This window comes from Procambarus clarkii, chromosome 60 (genome assembly GCF_040958095.1).
Source record: "Procambarus clarkii isolate CNS0578487 chromosome 60, FALCON_Pclarkii_2.0, whole genome shotgun sequence".
Lineage (NCBI taxonomy): Eukaryota > Metazoa > Arthropoda > Malacostraca > Decapoda > Cambaridae > Procambarus > Procambarus clarkii.
Window position 1 is genome coordinate 6,229,740 of NC_091209.1, and position 6,561 is coordinate 6,236,300.

Consider the following 6,561-nt stretch of genomic DNA (forward strand, 5'->3'; position numbering starts at 1 on the left):
TACTGCTGACTCCACTACGTGACTACTTCTCCTCCCACTGCTGACTACTGCTGACTCCGCTACGTGACTACTACTCCTCCCACTGCTGACTACTGCTCCTCCCACTGCTGACTCCGCTACGTGACTACTACTCCTCCCACTGCTGACTACTGCTTACTCCACTACGTGACTACTACTCCTCCCACTGCTGACTACTGCTGACTCCGCTACGTGACTACTACTCCTCCCACTGCTGACTACTGCTGCCTCCACTACGTGACTACTACTCCTCCCACTGCTGACTACTGCTGACTCCACTACGTGACTACTACTCCTCCCACTGCTGACTACTGCTGACTCCACAACGTGACTACTACTCCTCCCACTGCTGACTCCACTACGTGACTACTACTCCTCCCACTGCTGACTACTGCTGACTCCACTACGTGACTACTACTCCTCCCACTGCTGACTACTGCTTACTCCACTACGTGACTACTTCTCCTCCCACTGCTGACTACTGCTGACTCCACTACGTGACTACTACTCCTCCCACTGCTGACTACTGCTTACTCCGCTACGTGACTACTCCTCCTCCCACTGCTGACTACTGCTTACTCCACTACGTGACTACTACTCCTCCCACTGCTGACTACTGCTGACTCCACTACGTGACTACTACTCCTCCCACTGCTGACTACGTCTGGCTCCCACTGCTGATTGGCCCTCCAAGCCGCCTTCCTAATTACAACCTTGAACAAGTTACAGGGGCAGATTAGGTGGATGATGCCGGGGGAACTTTTCCGAAAACTCTGAAAGCAATTTTTTAGCATTTTATTCCTCCATGTTTCCAAAGGTATCAAAATAATTTGACATCCTTTGATCACTGGGAATAATTTGTAGTGATGTAATATCTCGTTTTCTAGGAAAATACCTTTGCAGGAATAACTATTATATTATTACTTATGGAATACATGGAGGGATGGCAATGTATGGATTTCTGACATTTGTAGAGAATTTATAAAATTAGGCTATAATTTTTGTCTGAGAATTTGTTTAATTCCATTTGATATCCATCGGTAGCCGATGTTATTTGACCTCATTTATCTTCTAGTGATATAATTTTCCTACAGTGCTTTATGTATAAATTCTGTACATTGTTCATTTACTGAATGATGGACCGTCAGGTTCAATCCCTTCATGGGGGCTCGATGTAACTACCACGGAAGAGGATACTCACATTTGAGTATCCTCAAATTGAGTATACATTTGAGGGATACTCACGATACCCTTTTGAGTTCCGGTTTTAGCTGCTCATAATCTTCATTGACAAAAATGACTGATACTGTTATCATTTTTGCCCTGCTCTCTTAGGTGATATCAAATCTATTTTTATCGCTATCATTATTACTCCAGTTCGCTGCCTATTTCCCAACGACTTGGGGTGGATGGTAGAGCGACGGTCTCGCTTCATGCAGGTCGGCGTTCAATCCCCGACCGTCCAAGTGGTTGGGGCACCATTCCTTTCCACCTGGTCCCATCCCAAATCCTTATCCTGACCCCTTCCCAGTGCTATATAGTCGTAATGGCTTGGTGCTTTCTCCCTGATAGTTCCCCTTCCCTTCGCTGCCTATTTCTATGTTCTTAATCATTGTATTTATCTTTGCCAGGACCAGATCCAGAATATTATTATTTCTGGTAGGCTTGGTAACTAATTGTATCATAAATGATCTTCCTTTCAGTATCCTGTGTTTAATGTCCACCCCCCCGAGGCTCAATTCTCCAACCACACAGTTCACAGCATCTTGATGCATTTATTTATCCCAAATTGGTTTACTGTCCGGCCCATTTAGACCAAGAGGGTCTGTATGTTACTGTAATTGGGAGTTTTTCGTTTCCCCTCATTCACTGCTATCCAGAAAGATATAAAGAAACTCAAATCTATCAGTAAGGAGAACACAAACATAGAACGTGTATTGAATACAAAAGAAGACTTGAACGAACTCTTTAAAGATACTTAAACTGCAGTTCATGGCGTCAAAGTGACAAATGCAGTTTAGCGTTGATATTCCTTACTCTAGGGGGAAAGAAAACGATGTTTAATCCCCCGTCAATAAGTTATGCGTTGATGTAGTTGACTAAGTTGTGTGAGAGAGAGAGACTTGGGTGTGGACATAAGCAGTGCCCTGAGGCGGTGACAACAAAGCATCACTTTAAGAAATATGGTAAACAGGGCAGCTGGGATTCACAAATCCCAGAAAACGCTGGGAAAACAGAAACACAATTCTATACTGGGGGACATACAGATGCTCAACGGGAACTCACAGGACACAAATGATCAAACTGTTTTTTTCCATGTCAAGTGACGTTTATTGGAAGCTCTTCCCCCGCTTCTTGCTGCTGTGCTATCTCCATTAACTACTACTGGATAAGTTTAGATTTAGGAAAGACTTGGGTAAATACTGGTTCAGAAACAGGGTTGTTGATTTGTGGAACCAATTGCCGCGTAACGTGGTGGAGGTGGGGTCCCTCGATTGTTTCAAGCGCGGGTTGGACCTGTATATGAGTGGGATTGGGTGGTTATAGATAGGAGCTGCCTCGTATGGGCCAATAGGCCTTCTGCAGTTACCTTTGTTCTTATGTACTTGTTTTCCGCTCCTACTTCCTTGTCCACATCGTCCCACCGCCATCCCTCCTTCCCTCTTTGTCCTCGTATGACTTCCTCCTCCATATTCTTCGTCATTATTCATCCTCCATGTTATTCATCACTGCACTCTCTTTACCACAGTTTTCTGTCTCCTCTCTTCTATCAATTCCTGTTTATATTACTCATCAGTGGCTTGAATATTAATATAATATGAGTTCTTTCATCCGCAATTGTCATACCCTCAAGCACTGACGATCTAGTTTTTTTGGAACAAAAATGATTTATCTAGCTATGTTAAAACAATAATTGTAATTAGCTGTCAGTTGCTTCTTTATAACATCCAAATTATTCTGATTCACATATCAGAATGTCGAAGTAAATTTCAACAACATATTTTATTCCTATAATTGTGTTTAACTTTTGTTTTCTCGTATTGTAATCTACTCTCTCACACCTGTATTTAATAGCCAATTTGTCAACAAATTAATCACTCACAAATTTGATCTGCCACATATCTTTCCATTATAAAACGCGACCTCAAAGAAAAGGTTCAGTCACAGCCAACACATATTATGTGTCGGCTGTAAGCTCCTTTTTTTTCGTCCACAGTCGTGAGACTATTCATTTTATTTAGCAATGTGATCCGTATTTACCAGAGGAATAAGATGCAATTTTGTCTCAATCCCCAACGAAAAGTACATTGCATTTATATGAGCAAATTTATAAATATCAGCCTACAAAACACCTGAAAATAATTTACAGTAAATATTTATATGATGAAACATACAACAAAAACACACAATATCCTTGTAAATACAAAATTCTGTTCGTTAAGGTTTCATTCAGGTGTTTAATCATAGTTAAAGGAGTTTAACAATGTGTATACCATAATATCGAGTCATCAGTTGATGATTAATGGTTCCGGGTCTAATAAGGCGGCCAGGGGAAACGGGTAAACTATATTACCATAAACAGGTGAATTACGAAAACCTAACATGAGTAAATTCCGAGAACGCGAAGAATGATAAACAGGTAAACTATAGTAACTGGGGATACTATGAAGAGATAAATTTCAAGAAACGGTAGAACCATCATCAGGTAAACTCAGAACCCCCCCCCCGGTATACCATGAACAGATTTATAATATAATGGTGACACAAAGCTGTCGTGCGAATGATATATAGAAGGCCATATTTTCTACTCTCCAGGTGATATACGGGTCTTGCCAAACTCCACCGGATAAATTATACCTGGATTTACTTCTCATGTTTATTTTAAAACGCCAAGCATTATTCCTTAACCTCTCTACGTGACGCACCGTGACTGAACCTTTTCTTTGAGGTCGCGTTTTATAATGGGAGGACATTGAGCGTTGTTAATGAGGAGGTAAACACCGTTCTTTTCACAGTGGGCTTCGATCTGAGGGCCAGCAGTTAAGGATTGACGGACAGACATTCTCCCTGGTGGTTTAGCTTGTTATGCTCCGCCTGCTGGCCTTGTTGTGTCGTTTGGTGTGATTATAGCATAGCATGGTCTTCTGCTTGCTTACTAGTGTGGTGTATACAAGTATATATCCTTCGTGTATACACTCAACACAGAAGTAACAAAGAATAACAAATTCTAGCATTTGTATACTAGAATAGTGTATATTAGCTTTGTGTATACTAACATGGAATATACTAGCTTGGTGTATAGTTGCTTGGTGTATACTAGCATGTCTGACGTGTAACTCCTGGTCCCTATTATTTTCGTCTCCCATTTAAAAGCTATTTGCTGATGCGGACCTTCTTTGTGCTCAACGCAAGCACCAACCATCTGTATTATCATAAACAGTTAGATTGATCAGGAATGAAGCGTTCAATGGGTTTAGGGCAATTATTGATATAAAGTAGTACATTATTTTCGTTTTCGTTGCCCAAGATGGCGGACTGACTATAAAGATGTGTTCTGATTGGCTGAGACTCGTCAGAGATCCGTGACGTCACGGTTCCAAAGTTGTATACACCAATCAGCAGAGGCTTGAAGGCTGTTAGCTCGTCAGATAAATGAATAACAATGACATCATGAAGTGATTCAGTAGCTCAGTGGAGTGGTTCTGATCCTGCCGCCAGGAATCGATGCCGTCCACAGCGTTTGGAGCCTGGCCACGATATCACGTTGGAGATATCCTGGTGAGAAGGCAGGAAGAGAATTATGAATTAGCGGTACATCAGTATGGCTATATAGCACACGGAAGGAACACGATGACAGGCTTGGAGCAGGGATAGGGTGACGGAGGGATTGAACGATGCCGTACCCCTCGGAACATTGGGTATCGAGCGCCGACATGCTAGAAGCGAAGTCGTCGCCGTACCGAGCAGTTGAAGTGGATGAGCGCGTTCCTCCAGTCGCCCCGCGGTAGGTACATGGCACTCTGCTCACCAGACCAGAGGACGTCACTGGCGTCGGAAATTTCAGCGACTAAAAACTGTGAACGCCGAAGAAGATGTCTTGGCACAGCCTCATATTCAACAATGTGTCGATTCGAAGGCTTCTAAGACACCTGGTCTATGATGAAGCTGGACTGTGTGAGCTTCAGTGAACTTGAGGAGCTCAGGGGGACGGTAGGAACCCTGAATATTTTGTTAACTAATTAGTGTAGAGACTATGGGGAAAATCCCAGAGTAACTGATGATTCTTAGTGAAGGTAGGAGCAGCATGACGAGCCTAGTACAGTTGTTGGTGGATATGGTGCACTGTGAGACACAGAGGAGAAATTAATTAACGTGGTGCAGATTCCTTTGCTTAATTAAGAGTAACGAGAAACAGTCAACGGCGGAAAAATTAGTTTACGTACTGAGGATTATTTTCCTTAATAGTGATAAATGAGACCACGGTGCCAGCGGTGATGAAGTCAATTACCGCAATTAATTATTCTAATTAATTTCGGTACACCATGAACAATTCAAAAGAGTATGAACAGAGTTTTGAGTTGATTGAATGTCCAGGCATTAGACCCTTTACACCTGCCGGTATGAGATACCTGGATACCTGCAATTACCTTATTCACTCTCATGTTCTTGAGGACCTAAGTGTAATGAGTATTTATGTGTAATGTGGTTGGCACATCATCCGGAGTTACACTTCGGATGATGATCCTCAAGACTCTATAGTTGTTAAGTGGGTCTGAAGTGCTGAAGCTGTGTTATCCCGCACACTAACGCCATCACACTAGAAGTAGATGCCTGCCTCCTGTCAGCCGGCTTAGAGAGCTTTTTCTTTCCATAGATCATGTTTAACCTTTCGTTATAGCCTACTGTTTAGGAACATACCTATTCCATTTTCGTTCTCATTCCAATATATTGATTTTTTATATCGCACTTCCATTCTTCATTATCACTCCCTCTAACCTTTGTCACACGTAAACAAAGCATTACAAATTGTCAGCATAAGAGAACAAATTTAAACATTCCTCTTTTGTTTGTCATTTATCACCCAACACCCTCCTTCACTACCCACCCACCCAGCTGTAGAAGCCTGACCTTGATGTTTTGGGTGCAGAACCTGGATGTTTTGGCTGCAGAACCTTGATGTTTTGGGTGCAGAACCTTGAAGTTTTGCGTGCAGAACCTTGATGTTTGGGGTGCAGAACCTGGATGTTTTGGGTGCAGAACCTTGATGTTTTGGGTGCAGAACCTTGATGTTTTGGGTGCAGAACCTTGATGTTTTGGGTGCAGAACCTTGATGTTTTGGGTGCAGAACCTGGATGTTTTGGGTGCAGAACCTTGATGTTTTGGGTGCAGAACCTTGATGTTTTGGGTGCAGAACCTGGATGTTTTGGGTGCAGAACCTTGATGTTTTGGGTGCAGAACCTTGATGTTTTGGGTGCAGAACCTTGATGTTTTGGGTGCAGAACCTGGATGTTTTGGGTGCAGAACCTTGATGTTTTGGGTGAA